Genomic DNA, 17,897 nt, shown 5'->3' on the forward strand with positions numbered 1-17,897 from the left:
CTTTCTATATTCTGGGAATTTGTGGAGTTCTCTTTATTATGGAGTTTCCTCGCTGCGGGTGGGGTTGTATCAGTGGCTTGTCAAGGTTTCTTGGTTAGGGAAGCTTGTGTCGGAGTTCTGGTGGCTGGAGCTGGATTTCTTCTCTCTGGGGTGCAATGAAGTGTCCTGTAATGAGTTATGAGATGTCTATGGTTTTGAAGTAACTTTGAGCTGCCTGTATATTGATGTTCAGGGGTGTGTTCCCGTGTTGCTGGAGAATTTGTGTGGTATGTCTTGCTCTGGAACTTGTTGGCGCTTGGGTGGTGCTTGGTTTCAGTGTAGGTATAGAGGCATTTGATGAGCTTCTATCGATTAATGTTCCCTGGATTCAGGAGTTCTCTGATGTTCTCAGGATTTGAACTTAAGACTCCTGTTTCTGGTTTTCAGTTTTATGTTTACAGTAGCCTCAAGACTTCTGCATCTATACAGCACTGATGATGAAACATCTAGGTTAAAGATGAAAAGTTTCTCCACATTGAGGGACACCCAGAGAGGTTCACTGAGTTACATGGAGAAGAGAACAGGGAGGGAGTAGTTAGAGGTGACTGGAATGAGATGAGGTGGAATCAAAAGAGGAGAGAGCTAGCTAGCCAGTAATCACTTCCTTATATGTGCTCCACAGTCTGGACAGCTCAGAGATGTTCACGGAGTTATACAGGGAAGAGGAGAGGGAGGAAGTAGACAGAGGTCGCCAGGAGGATAAAAGAAGGAAATGAAGAGAAGAAAGACAGATCCAGCCAGTAACCATGTTCCCTAAGTGTTCTCCATCGTCCGGAACACACAGAAAGTCAGAGTTGGGTAGAGAAGAAAAGGGGCAGGGAGGAGGCAGAGACAACCTGGTGGAAAAAAAGGAGAGTCCAAAGGAGGAGAGAGTGGTCAAGCCAGTAATCTCACTCTCAGGTAAAACTGGGTACTGAAGATTGGGTTTTTAAATGTACAAAATTCACAACAAATACCAAAAAGCAAAGATTAAAAATTTAGAGTAGAGGTTGGATTTTCAAAAATACAATATTAAAGAAAAGAAGAAGAAGAAACATAGTCACGAGAATTATTAAAAAATAACAACAGCCTATATATGTATATATATATATGTATATATATGGCATTTGCTTTAAAAATAGGGTCTTTTTTTTGAAAAGTAATAGTAGGTTATAAAAATTAAAATTAAAGGAGAAATAGAGGACTTAAAAAGTTAAAAAAAAGTTAAAAAAAAAAGAAGAAAAAACAATCAAAGAACATCAACCAAAAAAAAAAAAAAGAGAGAGAGAGAGAATGGTCGTAAAAATATTAAAGATATATCTGGGACTTCCTCTGGTGTTGTGGGCAGTGTGGGGTCACTTCCAAGGCAGTTCTATCTGTTTAGCTTCTTCTGTTTGCTGGTCTCTTCTGTGTCTGATTTCCGCCCTGACACAAGGCGAGCGGTGGTGGACTTTTTTTTTTTTAGGCTCACTTGTTCAGCCACGCTGTGGGGAGGGAGGGATGCTGTAAACAAAGAACACTGGCATGTGCTCGCAGTGTCTCAGCTATGCTGGGCATGCCCCTGCACACGGCGCACACCACTCAGGCTCTACGTTGCTTCGCCGGGAAACGTCTGAGGCCGGCCCTAGGCTGCATGCACTTCCCCGGTCTAAGCCCCTCAGGCTCAGCTCTCAGATAGTCCTCAGAGGCGCAGATTCAGTTGGGCCTGCATTTTGTGCCCTTCCCAGGACCAAGTAGCTCAGGTGTTTAGCGAGTGCGGTCGCTGCGACTTATCGCCTTTCCTGTCCCTGCTGCTCAGTTTTCCGGGTGAACCGCTGACGCCCCTTGTCAGGCAGATGGTGACTGTCCAGGACCCCAAGAAGTCTTAGCAAAGAAGCCTGCTTGCAGTTTGGTAGGTAAAGTCTCTCCAGGGCTGCGATTGCCCCCTTCCAGCCCTTACAGCTCTGGATGCCTGTCACTGGTGGGGGATGGTCTGCAGCCGGCTATTTCTGTTCCATCCTTTGTTCTGTGCGCGGTCCTGGCAGTGTCTTATGTTCGAGCTTTTCGCGTGGTAGCTATCTCACGGTCTGGTATGCTAGCCCAAGTTAGTTCGCTCTGGTTACACTCAGGGCATTCCAGCCCGATTCTTAAAAAGCACTCCAGCCTGTGCCTCCCTGCCCAGCCCTCACTTGCTAGTGGCGGATGCAGGCATCTGTGCTGCTTCTCCGCTGGGGGAGTTACCGCTGGGCTCATAATCTGTTGGTTTTAATTATTTATTTATTTTTCTTCCCTGTTATGTTGCCCTCTGTGCTTCCAAGGCTTGCCACACACTTGGCAGCAAGAGTGTTTCCTGGTGTTTGGAAACTTCTCTCTTTTTAATACTCTCTTCCCAGGATGGGACTCCCTTCCTGGGATAGAGCTCCCTCCCTACCTCCTTTGTCTCTTTTTTCATCTTTTATATTTTTTCCTACCTGTTTTTGAAGACAATGATCTGCTTTTCTGGGTGCCTGATGTCCTCTGCCAGCATTCAGAAGTTGTTTTGTAGAATTTACTCAGCGTTGAAATGTTCTTTTGATGAATTTGTGGGGGAGAAAGTGGTCTCCTCATCCTATTCCTCTGCCATCTTAGGACCGCTCCTGATATTGATTTTTGTATGTCAATCTAAAAATCACTTTAATTGATTTTTATTGTTATAATTGACATACATTATATTAGTTTCATGTATACAACATAATGGCTTGATATTTGTATATATCATGAGATGATCATCACAACAAATCTAGTTAGCATCCTTCACCACATCCTTCATCCTTTTTTCCTTGTGATGAGAACTTTTAAGATCTACTATTTTAGCAGCTTTCAAATATGCAATACAGTATTACTAACTTCAGTCATCATGCTGTATGTATATTCCCAGGACTTATATTTTTTGTAACTGGAGGTTTGTACCTTTTGACCACCTTCGTCCATTTTACCCATCTCCCACACCCCTTCTCTGGCAACCACCAATCTGTTCTCTGTATCTATGAACTTGCTTTTTGTTTGTATTGTAGATTTCACACGTAAATGAGATCATATAGTGTGATCATAGGTGTGATCATATGATCACAGCCTTCCTTTGACTTGTTTCACTTAGCGTAATCCCCTCAAATTCTATTAGCAATCTTTATGAATTTTCTTATTGCTTCCAAACTTTTCTCAGATTTTCTAAAGGTTTTTACATTATAAATATAAAAAATGACTTTATTACCTCAAATTTTTATAGGGTTTGATAATTACAAATAAAGGTGTCATAAGTTTCATGTATAAGTATTTGAGTGGATAAAAGTTTCCATTTCTCATAAGTAAAGAGTGGGATGACTGATGTATGGTAAGTAAATGTTTAACTTTCTAGGAAAATGCTAACCTCTTTTCAAAATGGTGGCAAACTTTTCCATTCATTCCCACAAGCAGTGTGAGAATGTTCTAGTTGCTTGTCATCCTTGCCAACACTAGATATGTTCAGCCTTGTTAATTTTAAACATTCTACTTAGTATGTAGAAGCATTTTACTACAATTTTAACTTTCATTTCCCTAATTAACCTTATGAACTTACATGTTTTTTCATTACTTGTCATCTGAATATTTTATTTGGTGAAATGTCTGTTCACATCTTTTGCCCAGTTTTTGGAATTGGACTGTCTGTTTTCTTATAATTAATATGTAAAAGTTCTTTATATATTTAAAGTCTTCTGTTAGATAGACTAACAAATAGTTTACCAACTATTTTATCCTAGTCCGCAGCTTGTCTTTTCATTTTCTTGACAGTGTCTTTTGTCTCTTTTTTTTGTTTGTTGCCTTTTTTTTGTATTTTTTGATCATTTTCTGTTGTAGTATAGTTGATTTATGATATTGTTTTAGTTCAGTTGTGCAGCCAAGTTATTTGATTTTATATATATAGTCTTATTTTATACATATATATTCTTATTTTATATTTTTCAATTTTTTCATTATAGTTTGTAACAAGATATTGATTATAGTTCCCAGTGCTATACAATAAGTCATTGTTTATCTATTCTGTATATAGTGGTGTTGGAGAAGGCGATGGCACCCCACTCCAGTACTCTTGCCTGGAAAATCCCATGGACAGAGGAGCCTGGTAGGCTGCAGTCCATGGGGTTGCAAAGAGTCGGACACGACTGAGCGACTTCCCTTTCACTTTTCACTTTCATGCGTTGGAGAAGGAAATGGCAACCCACTCCAGTGTTCTTGCCTGGAGAATCCCAGGGACGGGGGAGCCTGGTGGACTGCCTTCTATGGGGTCACACAGAGTCGGACACGACTGAAGTGACTTAGCAGCATATAGTAGTGTGCATCTCTTAGTTCCATATTCCCAATTTATCCCTCTTCCCTTTCCCTTTTGTAACCATAAGTTTGTTTTCTATATCTGTGAGTCTGTTTCTATTTAGAAATAAGTCCATTTGTATTATCTTTTAGATTCCACATATAAGTGATATATTTGTCTTTCTCTGTCTGGCTCACTTAGTATGATAATCTCTAGGTCCACCCATGTTGCTGCAAATGGGATTTTTCATTCTTTTTTATGATTGAGTAATATTCCAATGTATGTATACATAGCACATCTTCTTTATCCAATCATCTGTTGATGGATACTTAGGTTTCTTCCCATGTCTTGGCTATTGGAAATAATGATGCTATGAACACTGGAATGCATGGATCTTTCTGAATTAACATTTTTGTCTTTTACAGAGTATGTTAGGAGTGGAACTGCAGGATCATATGGTAGATCTATTTTTAGCTTTCTAAGGAAACCTCACGTTTTCTATGGTGGCTACACCAGTTTACATTCCCACCAACAGTATAGGATGGTTTCCTTTTCTCCACACTCTTTCCAACATTTATTATTTGTAGACTTTTTTAGGATGGCCTTTCTGACCAGTGAGGTGGTATCTACTATAGTTTTGATTTTCATTTCTCTAATACTTAGTGATTCCTGGTAGCTTCCCTGGTAACTCAGTTGGTAAAGAAACTGCCTGCAGTGCAGGAGACCTGGGTTCAATTCCTGGGTCAGGAATATCCCCTGGAGAAGGAAATGGCAACCCACTCTAGTATTCTTGCCTGGAGAACCCCATGAACAGAGAAGTCTGGCAGGTTACATACCATCCATGGGGTTGTAAGAATCAGACATGACTTAGTGACTAAACCACCACCACCAATACTTAGTGATGTTGAGCTTCTATTTATGTGCCTGTTGGCCATCGATATGTCTTCTTTAGAGAAATCTCTGATTAGGTCTTCTGCCTAGTTTTTGATTGGGTTTTTGTTATTGAGTGGTATGAGCTGTTTGTATACTTTTGAAATTAAGCCTTTCTTGGTCACATTATTTGCAAATATTTTCTTCCATTCCATAAGTTGTCCTTTAATTTTGTTTATAGTTTCCTTTGCTGTGCAAAAGCTTGTAAGTTTGATTAGGTCCCATTAAAATTTTTTGCTTTTATTTCTATTGCATTGGAAGTGACCTCAGAAAACACTGCTGTGATTTATATCACAGAATATTTTGCCTACATTCTTCTCTCCTTGGAGTTTTATGGTGTCGTGTCTCATTTTTAAATTTTAAAGCCATTTTATATTTAGTTTTGTGTATAGTATGAGGGAGTATTCTAATTTCATTGATTTACATGTGGCTGTCCAGCTTTCATAACACCATTTGCTGAAGAGAATGTCTTTTTGCCATTATAGAATCTTGCCTCCTTTGTCAAAGATTAATTGACCATAGGTGTATGGGTCTATTTCTGGGCTCTCTTTTCTATTCCATTGATCTATATGTCTGTTTTTGTGCCAGTACCATGCTGTTTTGATTACCTCTTGAAGAAGGGAGTTTTTAGTTAAAGTTGTATATATTGATTTTTTTCTTCTGTAGTTCATATTTTTAATATTGTGCTTAATATTATTTTTGCCAAGTCCAAATAAGGCTTTAAATTTTTTCCTGTTTTCTTCTCTAAGTTTTATTTTATAATTTTAGCTCTCTCATTTAAAATGTATCCATTTTGAGTAAATTTTGGCATCAGGTAAGAGTTTATGTTTTGATTTTTTTTGTTTTGTTTCAGTTTTTGCATCTGTTTATCCTATTATTCTAGAACCATTTGCTGAAAAGATTCTCCTTGGCAATGTTGTTGAAAATCAATACTATGAATGTGAGACATTTCTAAGTTTTCAGTTCTGTTCCATTAACCTCATCTCTGTTTTTTTGTGTAAACCTCTGACACTTCCTTGAGGTTTACTGTAGACCTATAATAAATCTTGAAATTAGTTATTAAGTTCTCCAACTTTTCCCTTTTTAAATGTTGTTATTCCAGGTCATTTGCATTTCCATGTAAATTTTAGAATCAGCTTGTCTATTTTTTTTTTAAAGAATAAGGTTCATGGGATTTTAATTTGGATTATATTTAATATAGAGATCATAGCAGCCTTTGCTGTAACAGCCTCAAACTAGAAAAAACACAAATGTCTATCCTATCCAAAGATTAATGAATAAATAAATGGTGATATATCCATATGGTAGAATACAGCTCAACAAGAAATAGAAATAAACTTTTGAGACATGCATGCAAAATCATGGATGAATCTCAAAATCATTAAGATGAATAAAATAATCCAGACAAAAAAGACTTTATGTTGCATGATTCCATTTATATAAAGTTCTAGAAACTGCAATAATCTATGTAGTGGCAAAAAGCATATCAGTGATTACATGGGGCTGAGTGTTGGGTCTGGGAGTATAAAAGAGAGTTACAAAGGGACATGCAATAATTTCTAAGAGTGATGGGTATATTCATTACTTTTATTGTGGTGATGGCTTTAAGCTTAGCAAACTGAACACTTTAAATATGTGCAATTTATTGTATTTCACTTACAGTTTAATAAATCTGTTTAAAAATCTATAGCAATTAATTTTTATCTTTTTCCCCATTGACAATTCTATGTATGGCTGGTAGGAACGTTTGTATTGTTCCTGACTTTAATGAAATGCTACTGTTTTGTAAGGGCTTTTTTCTCTTTTTTCCTTTTCTCTCCTTTCCTTCCCTCTTCTCTCCCCTTTTCCGTTTCCTTTTCCCTTCCTCTCTCTCTCTCTCTCTCCATAGGTTTGTGATTAAGTCTATCAAGGTAAAGAAGTTCCTAAATCTCTAACAGTTTTATTTTATTATTTATAAAATCATCAGTGACTGTTGAAGTTTACAACTGCTCCTCTTTTGTTTCATTTAAAAATTTTTATAGGTTTCTTTTCTTATTTTGTTAAGGGACAATACTCATACATATGAATATATAGGAATTTCTAACTATCTTAGCATTTTTGAGATAATCCTTACTTACTCTTGAAACACTTTTGTTCTTAAATTGATAGGTTTGATATGCTAGTTTTCCTTAGGATTTTTTTTTTTTTTGCATGAATGTTCACATATGGGATTGATCAATAGTGTTCTCTTGTTCATGTTTTTCCAGTGAGGATGTCACATTTGGGCTCACAAAATATGGGGACATTTTCCTGCTTTATATTTTTTTCTGAAGTAACTTATGCAATATATAGCTTGTCTGATCTTTAAAGGTTGGTGAGAACTCATTTAAAATCATCTGTTGGTACCTTTCAGGTGTAAGCTGTAAATCTATAAAATATAGATATTTGTAAATTCAATTATTTTAATGATTATGAATAATCTAGGTTTTCTAGTCCTTCCTTAGTCAATTTTTAAACAACTTTATTTTTAGAGCATTTTTCAGTTCACAGCAAAATTGAGTGGGATTTACAGACTTTCTATATTTCCTTCTGTCGCTACACATGCATAGCCTCTCTCATTATCGATAACCATCCATCCCAGTGTGACACATTTGTTACAATTGATGAACCTACACTGACACATCATAATCATCCAAAGTTCTTGGTTTATACCATGTAGTATGTTCTATGGAGAAGGCAATGGCACCCCATTCCAGTACTCTTGCCTAAATCTCATGGATAGAGGAGCCTGGTAGGCTGTAGTCCATGGGGTCGCTACAAGTCAGACACGACTGAGTGACTTCGCTTTCACTTTTCTCTTCCATGCATTGGAGGAGGAAGTGGCAACCCACTCCAGTATTCTTGCCTGGAGAATCCCAGGGACAGGGGAGCCTGGTGGGCTGCTGTCTATGGGGTTGCACAGAGTCGGACATGACTGAAGCAACTTAGCAGCAGCAGCAGTACGTTCTAAAGGTTAGAACAAATGTATAATGACATGTATCCATCATTGTAATATCACACAGTATTTTCACTACCCTAAAAATAATCCACGTTCTGACTATTCATCCTTCCTTCCACAATCCTTTGCAATTAGTGATCTTTTAAGTGTCTCCGTAGTTTTGCCTTTTCCAGGATGTCATGTATATATGTTGGTCATACAGAATATGGAGAAGGACATGGCAACCCACTCCAATACTCTTGCTTGGAAAATCCAATGGATGGAGGAGCCTGGTAGGCTGCAGTCCATGGGGTCGCGAAGAGTCTGACACAACTGAGCGACTTCACTTTCACTTTTCACTCTCATGCATTGGAGAAGGAAATGGCAACCCACTCCACTGTTCTTGCCTGGAGAATCCCAGGGACATGGAAGCCTGGTGGGCTACTGTCTATGGGGTTTCACAGGGTCAGACATGACTGAAGCAACTTAGCAGCAGCAGCAGCAGCAGCATACAGAATATCTCCAACTCAGATTGGCTTCTTTCACTTAGCAATATGTATTTAACATTCCTCTGTATTTTTTTCACAGTTTAACAGGGTGTTTCTTTTTAGTGCTGAATAGTATTCCATTCAGTATCATGGTAATCCAAGCCTATGCTCCAACCAGTAATGCTGAAGAAGCTGAAGTTGAATGGTTCTATGAAGACCTACAAGACCTTTAGAACTAACACCCAAAAGAGATGTCCTTTTCATTATAGGGGATTGGAATGCAAAAGTAGGAAGTCAAGAAACACCTGGAGTAGCAGGCAAATTTGGCCTTGGAATACGGAATGAAGCAGGGCAAAGGCTAATAGAGTTTTGCCAAGAAAATACACTGGTCATTGCAAACACCCTCTTCCAACAACACGAGAGAAGACTACACATGGACATTACCAGATGGTCAGCACTGAAATCAGATTGATTATATCCTTTGCAGCCAAAGATGGATAAACTCTATACAGTCAACAAAAACAAGACCAGAAGCTGACTGTGGCTCAGATCATGAGCTCCTTATTACCAAACTCAGACTTAAATTGAAGAAAGTAGGGAAAACCACTAGATCATTCAGGTATGACCTAAATCAAATTCCTTATGATTATACAGTGGAAATGAGAAATAGATTTAAGGGACTAGATCTGATAGACAGAGTGGCTGATGAACTATGGAATGAGGTTCATGACATTGTTCGAGACAGGGATCAAGACCATCCCCATGGAAAAGAAATGCAAAAAAGCAAAATGGCTGTCTGAGGAGGGCTTACAGATAGTGTGAAAAGAAGGGAAGTGAAAAGCAAAGGAGAAAAGGAATGATATAAGCATCTGAATGCAGAGTTCCAAAGAATAGCAAGGAGAGATAAGAAAGCCTTCCCCAGCTATCAATGCAAAGAAATAGAGGAAAACAACAGAATGGGAAAGACTAGAGATCACTTCAAGAAAATCAGGGATACCAAGGGAATATTTCATGCAAAATGGGCTCGATAAAGGACAGAAATGGTATGGACCTAATAGAAGCAGAAGATGTCAAGAAGAGGTGGCAAGAATACACAGAAGAACTGTACAAAATAGATCTTCATGACCCAGATAATCACGATGGTGTGATCACTCACCTAGAGCCAGACATCCTGGAATGTGAAGTCAAGGAGGCCTTAGAAAGCATCATTACAAGCAAAGCTAGTGGAGGTGATGGAATTCCAGTTGAGCTCTTTCAAATCCTGAAAGATGATGCTGTGAAAGTGCTGCACTCAATATGCCAGCAAATTTGGAAAACTCCGCAGTGGCCACAGGACTGGAAAAAGTCAGTTTTCATTCCAATCCCAAAGAAAGGCAATGCAAAAGAATACTCAAACTACCGCACAATTGTACTCATCTCACACGCTAGTAAAGGAATGCTCAAAATTCTCCAAGCCAGGCTTCAGAAGTACGTGAACCGTGAACTCCCTGATGTTCAAGCTGGTTTTAGAAAAGGCAGAGGAACCAGAGATCAAATTGCCAACATCTGTTGGATCATCGAAAACGCAAGAGAGTTCCAGAAAAACATCTATTTCTGCTTTATTGACTATGCCAAAGCCTTTCACTGTGTGGATAACAATAAACTGGAATATTCTGAAAGAGATGGGAATACCAGACCACCTGACCTGTCTCTTGAGAAACCTGTATGCAGGTCAGGAAGCAACAGTTAGAACTGGACACGGAACAACAGACTGGTTCCAAATAGGAAAGGAGTACGTCAAGGCTGTATATTGTCACCCTGCTTATTTACCTTCAGTGCAGTGTACATCATGAGAAACTCTGGGCTGGAAGAAGCACAAGCTGGAATCAAGATTGCCGGGAGAAATATCAATAACCTCAGATATGCAGATGACACCACCCTTATGGCAGAAAGTGAAGAAGAACTAAAAACCCTCTTGATGAAAGTGAGAGAGGAGAGTGAAAAAGTTGGCTTAAAGCTCAACATTCAGAAAACGAAGATCATGGCATCTCGTCCCATCACTTCATTGGAAATAGATGGGGAAACAGTGGAAACAGTGTCAGACTTTATTTTGGGGGGCTCCAAAATTACTGCAGATGGTGAAAGAAAGTTATGACCAAACTAGATATCATATTCAAAAGCTGAGACATTACTTTGCCAACAAAGGTCTGTCTATTCAAGGCTATGGTTTTTCCAGTGGTCATTTATGGATGTGAGAATTGGACTGTGAAGAAGGTTGAGCGCCAAAGAACGATGGCTTTTGAACTGTGGTTCAAAATTGTGGTTGAAGAAGACTCTTGAGAGTCCCTTGGACTGCAAGAAGATCCAACCAGTTCATCCTAAAGGAGATCAGTCCTGGGTGTTCTTCGGAAAGAATGATGCTAAAGCTGAAACTCCAATACTTTGGCCACTTCATGCGAAGAGTTGACTCACTGGAAAAGACCCTGATGCTGGGAATGATTACGGGCAAGAGGAGAAGGGGACAACAGAGGATGAGGTGGCTGGATGGCATCACCAACTCGATGGACATGAGTTTGGGTAAACTCCGGGAGTTGGTGATGGACAGGGAAACATGGCGTGCTGCGATTCACGGCATCGCAAAGAGTTGAATATGACTGACTGACTGAACTGCACTGAGTATTCCATGGTATGGGTGTACCAAAGTAATTATTCTCTTAGTCAATGTTTGTACTTTATGTTTTTCAGACACTTTACCTCTAAGTTTTAAAATTTATTTTAAAAATATCCATAATACATATTTCTTTACATGGATTAACAATACATGTTACACACTATTTTTTAATATATATGTATGTATGGTGGCTCATACGATAAAGATCTGCCTGCAATGCTGGAGACCCAGGTTTGACCCCCTGGATCAGGAATATCCCCTGGAGAAGGGAATGGCAACCCCTTCCAGTATTCTTGCCTGGAGAATTCCATGGACAGAGGAGCCTGATGGGGTATAGTGCATGGTGTTGCAAAGAGTTGGACACAACTGAGCGACTAACACTTTTACTTTTTCACTTTCATAGATACAGAAAAAGAAAATCTCTATTATATCCATAATTTTGTCTTATTTGTAATTCCTAATGTTATTTATTTGTGTTTTCTACTACTTGCTTGACTGGGCTTGCTAAAATTTGTCTTATTTAAAAGAACTAGATTTTGATTTTGTTGATGTGTTTGATTTATTAGTGTGTTTTCTAATCCATTAGTTTCTGTTCATATCACTACTTATTTCTTCCTTCTACTTAATGTTTTACTGCCTTTCTAATTTCTTGAACTAAACACATCATTTTTCAATAAATACATTTAAGACTATAAAATTCCCACTAAGACCGTTTTTAGCTTCACTTTACATTATTTAGTATCTTTATCTTCTTGTGCTAAATCTGGGTTAAGTCCTCAGAACTATCTTGCATTTCACAGTTTTTTCTTTGTGTCCAATACAAACTTTATTCTTGAAGTTTTGCTTATAAATTTGACTACACTTATTATTTCCAAAGTTTGTTATTGGTTGTTGTTTTTACCTAAATTTCTGAAAATTATTTTTCAAGGAAGGAAAATTCTAGATTGGAGCATTTGCTCTCAATATTTTAAGATATTATTTTATTAGTATTCTATTTTTAGCCTTCAGTTTTATTGTTGAATTTTTAAAAGTAACATGTTCTCTGCCCCCTCTGCATGCTTCAGTTTTCTTTGTCTGTTTTTTAGTCACTTGACTCTGATGCATTTAAGTATGGTTTTCTTTGTGTTTACATTGCTTAGAGCTTCTGAATCTGTAGATTGGTAACTCTTATCAGTTTTGCAAAATTTTCACTACAGTAGTACCTATTTTTATTCTCTCTTTCTTCTCCTATGAACCTTTAGGCAGACTTGTAAGCAGCTGGCCACCTCAGTCTAATCAGAGCTTGAGCCAGGTTGGGATTGAGTTGAAGTTTTAGTAAGATTCATCTCATTCACCTCTGTTTCCTTTCATTTCTTGGGCATATTCCTCCTGAGCTTTTGTTCAAGAGACTGGTGGCTTTCTATCTTCTCAGTCTCAAAATAGTTTGGACTCAACCTTCAGAGGTTTGCAGATTTGATTTTTCCCAATTTGACAAATGTCTTGTGGAGGAAGGCAAGCATATGGTTGAGGTGGACCACACTCTTCAAACAGGATAATTTCTCCTAAATATTATAAGGCTAGCTGATATTTCTTGTGTAGCATTTCATATAGCCTTAAATTTTGAAGATTAACTATGCAAAAAACCAATTGTGCAGTAATGTCTCCTGAGGTTCCAAATTGTTAAGCCAGCTCCATGCATGCATACTTGTGCCAAGTCGCTTCAGTCGTATCTGACTCTTTGCAACTCCCTGAACTCTTGACCACCAGGCTCCTCTGTCTGTGGATTCTCCAGGCAAGAATACTGGAGTGGGTTGCCATGTTCTCCTCCAGGGGCTCTTCCCCATTCAGGGATCGAACTCACTTCTCTTATGTCTTCTGCATTGGCAAGCGGGTTCTTTACCACTAGTGCCACCTGGGAAGCCCCAGGCATCTCTATTCAACTTTCTTTATTATTATTTTTTAATATAAATTTATTTATTTTAATTAGAGGCCAATTGCTTTACAATATTGTATTGGTTTTGCCATACATCAACATGAATCTGCCACGGGTGTATACGTGTTCCCCATCCTGAACCCCCCTCCCACCTCCCACACCATACCATCCCTCTGGGTCATCCCAGTGCACCAGCCCCGAGCATCCTGTATCATGAATTGAACCTGGACTGGTGATTCATTTCATATATGATATTACACATGTTTCAATGCCATTCTCCCAAATCATCCCACCCTCTCCCTCTCCCACAGAGTCCAAAAGACTGTTCTATACATCTGTGTCTCTTTTGCTGTCTCACATACAGGGTTATCATTACCATCTTTCTAAATTTCATATATATGCGTTAGTATACTGTATTGGTGTTTTGCTTTCTGGCTTACTTCACTCTGTATAATAGGTTCCAGTTTCATCCACCTCATTAGAATTGATTCAAATGTCTTCTTTTTAATGGCTGAGTAACACTCCATTGTGTGTATATACTACAGCTTTCTTATCCATTCATCTGCTGATGGACATCTAGGTTGTTTCCATGTCCTGGCTATTATAAACAGTGCTGCAATGAACATTAGGGTACACGCTGTCTCTTGCAATTCTGGTTTCCTTGGTGTGCATGCCCAGCAGTGGGATTACTGGGTCATAAGGCAGTTCTATTTCAAGTTTTTTAAGGAATCCCCACACTTTTCTCCATAGTGGTTGTACTAGTTTGCATTCCCACCAACAGTGTAAGAGGGTTCCCTTTTCTCCACACCCTCTCCAGCATTTATTGCTTGTAGACTTTTGGATAGCAGCCATTCTGACTGGCATGAAATGGTATCTTATTGTGGTTTTGATTTGCATTTCTCTGATAATGAGTGATGTTGAGCATATTTTCATATGTTTGTTAGCCATCTGTATGTCTTCTTTGGAGAAATGTCTGTTTAATTCTTTGGCCCATTTTTTGATTGAGTCGTTTATTTTTCTGGAATTGAGCTGAATAAGTTGCTTGTATATTTTTGAGATTAATTCTTAGTCAGTTGCTTCATTTGCTATTATTTTCTCCCATTCTGAAGGCTGTCTTTTCACCTTGCTTATAGTTTCCTTTGCTATGCAAAAGCTTTTAATTTCAATTAGGTCCCATTTGTTTATTTTTGCTTTTATTTCCAGTATTCTGGGAGGTGATTCATAGAGGATCCTGCTGTGACTCATGTCGGAGAATGTTTTGCCTATGTTCTCCTCTAGGAGTTTTATAGTTTCCGGTCTTATGTTTAGATCTTTAATCCATTTTGAGTTTATTTTTGCGTATGGTGTTAGAAAGTGATCTAGTCTGATTCTTTTACAAGTGGTTGACCAGTTTTCCCAGCACCACTTGTTGAAGAGACTGTCTTTTCTCCATTGTATATTCTTGCCTTCTTTGTCAAAGATAAGGTGTCCATAGGTGTGTGGATTTATCTCTGGGCTTTCTATTTTGTTCCATTGATCTATATTTCTGCCTTTGTGCCAGTACCATACTGTCTTGATGACTGTGGCTTTGTAGTAGAGCCTGAAGTCAGGCAGGTTGATTCTTCCAGTTCCATTCTTCTTTCTCAAGATTGCTTTGGCTATTTAAGGTTTTTTGTATTTCCATACAAATCTTGAAATTATTTGTTCTAGCTCTGTGAAAAATACCATTGGTAGCTTGATAGGGATTTCATTGAATCTATAGAATGCTTTGGGTATAGTATAGTATAGTATAGTATAGTATAGTATAGTATAGTATAGTATAGTATAGTGAAGTCGCTCAGTTGTGTCCGACTCTTTGCGACCCCGTGAACTGTAGCCTACCAGGCTTCTCCGTCCACGGGATTCTCCAGGAAAGAATACTGGAGTGGGTTACCATTTCCTTCTCCAAGGGAATTTTCCCTACCCAGGGATCAAACCTGGGTCTCCCGCATTGGAGGCAGACGCTTTAACCTCTGAGCCACCAGGGAAGCCCTTGGGTAGTATACTCATTTTCACTATATGGATTCTTCCGATCCATAAACATGGTATATTTCTCCATCTATTTGTGTGTTCTTTGATTTCTTTCACCAGTGTTTTCTAGTTTTCTATATATAGGTCTTTGGTTTCTTTAGGTAGATATATTCCTAAGTATTTTGTTTTTTTCATTGTAATGGTGAATGGAATTGTTTCCTTAATTTCTCTATTTTCTCATTATTAGTATATAGGAATGCAAGGGATTTCTGTGTGCTGATTTTATATCCTGCCGCTTTACTATATGCATTGATTAGCTCTAGTAATTTTCTGGTGGAGTCTTTAGGGTTTTCTATGTAGAGGATCATGTCTGCAAACAGTGAGAGTTTTACTTCTTCTTTTTCTACTTGGAATCCTTTTATTTCTTTTTCTGCTCTGATTGCTATGGCCAAAACTTCCAAACCTATGTTGTCTATTCATCTTCCAAAACTTTACTCATTTCTCTTTCCTCTAACAAATCCCTTGTGCTGGTTAGACCTTACTCTATCCAACAATCATAAAGTGACTATTCACTTAGAAGGACTGTCTTTTATCTGAAACTTTAGTTCCTTTAGTTCTTTGTTTCTACAACTCTTCAGTCTTTAAAAACATGATTTTTTTAAACAAAATTTATCTAGACTTTTAAGTTGCTGCAGTAAAATTGGTGGTCTGCTACCACCTACTACATTTTCATAATCATACTTTAAAGTCACTTTTAGAGTTCTCTCTTATTTTCATTTCATCTGGGATTTTTAAAAATCTAATTGATTTTTTTTAAGCTGACTATTTTAAAAAATCATTTTTCTTTGTGTATTCTGGGACTTTGGTTTTCAGGTCCATCTTGAATAAGAATTTTTCTTTTCTGCTTTCTGTCTCTCTTGGCTCAATCATCTAGTGTCTTATGGCTCTGTAGTTATGGCCCTCTCTCCTCCTGGGATGACCCAGACCAGCACTGTGATTTATATTGTGGTCTGAATTTCCCATTCTCATGGGAATAAGAAGTCAGCAGGATACTTCTCTTAAGTCTTAATTGTAAACCTTCTCTTCATCCCTAGGACAAGGTGGACAACAACTTCTTTAGCTTTCAGTTATGGGCAGGAATGACCTGCTTCAATTTCTGGTTCTAACCAGTGAGCTTAGGTCTGCTATCCTGCTCCGTGTGTGTGTGTGTGTGTGTGTGTGTGTGTGTGTGTGTGTGTGTGTGAAGGAGGTGGCATTTTTAGCCTGTTAGCCTAGGACATGAATCCCTTCCCACATAGCATATAGATCTGGAGTCCTGCAGGTCTTATCTGTTTGTTATTTCTGTTCTATTTTCCCATGGAGATATCAATTATATTTTTTAGTATGATTATCTTTTTAATCTTTTTAATTATCTTTTTAAGTCCATCTTAGCTGTGTATTTGTGTTGAGAGTAATGACCATGTTCAAAGCATAACTTCACAGAGCAGTTTCTTCCAGAAGTTGGACTTGCATTTTTTTAGCCATTGTTTTTTCACTTTAAATAACTAGTGCACATATTCTTCCTTTGGATATAGTAGGACAACACTTTCCATTATCATGTTGGTATGCCAAAGAACCTCAGTGTCACACAAGCAGCTTGGCTCTGTCACCTTTTCAGAATGTAGTTTTAAATTTCACCAAAAATGGGTAATTAACAGGACTCTCCACAGATTTCACAAATAAAGGAAATGAGTTTTAAACGAAGCCTCTAAGTGCTTTCAATCCATAATGATGTATATCTAACACACCTTACATACCAAGCATTGGACCAGATATCTCTCACCATTGTCATCAATAAATAAAAGACCAGAGCCTTTGAGTAGATTTGTATTTCCTTTTATATGTAACTAATTGGTAAAATGTTCAGATATCTTTACATTTTTACATCTGCCCTTGAATCACTCAACTTTCACTGGTCGAGTATTTACTGAGAGTTGCACTATGATTACGATATGTCTCCTTAGCACACTGGCAAGATTGTGCTAGTGTGATTCTAGACACCTAGACAGATTCTAGGCAACATCTATTCAACAACTTCTTTTGTTGTTTTCCTAAAAATATCTCCCCAACTTTCTTAATGATGTGCCCATCATCCCTCTCTAGCAGCAGGGCAGGGCGTAGGAGTTTATTACAGTCAAATATCTTGCTGGATTTTCTTTTTGAAGAGTCTAATTTCCATGATTGGTTTAATCCTGATTTGGATGGGACAGAAGTAAGCACGAGAGGGAAATATCCAGAGCAGGATATTTATGATAATAGTGGCAATCCTGGGCTGCTAGGAGATTGTGGGAGGGCACTATTTATTTATGATAGACAGGAGAGAAAAACCTAAGTTGCGAAGAAAAATTATTTAAACAAAAAGTTGAGAAATATTATAGCTTTGCAGAGGAACATTTCTGAACTGGAGAATCTGAAAACTGCATCTGGTATGTACAGACCTATGTGGAGATGTCCATAGAATTGGACAAATAAAAGCAAACCTACTAAATGGAGCCCAGAGTGAGTGGAAGCAGTGTGTGTGCATGCCTGTTGCCCCCCTGGACCTAGGTGTCCATCTCCAGGAATCACAGTGTTCGGGTTGCTGAACAGTTTAGCTCCTCTGGCTTTTCTGC

General features: G+C 38.2%; 1 non-coding gene across 1 annotated transcript; it reads right to left on the reverse strand.

Annotated features, from left to right (window-relative positions):
- Nucleotides 1–15,191: 15,191 nt before the first annotated feature.
- Nucleotides 15,192–15,263, reverse strand: TRNAW-CCA (transfer RNA tryptophan (anticodon CCA)). The gene has a single exon. It is a non-coding gene; the product is annotated as a tRNA-Trp (tRNA).
- Between the last annotated feature and the right edge of the window lie 2,634 nt (nucleotides 15,264–17,897).

This window comes from Ovis canadensis, chromosome 2 (assembly GCF_042477335.2).
Source record: "Ovis canadensis isolate MfBH-ARS-UI-01 breed Bighorn chromosome 2, ARS-UI_OviCan_v2, whole genome shotgun sequence".
In the NCBI taxonomy this organism is placed as follows: Eukaryota; Metazoa; Chordata; class Mammalia; order Artiodactyla; family Bovidae; genus Ovis; species Ovis canadensis.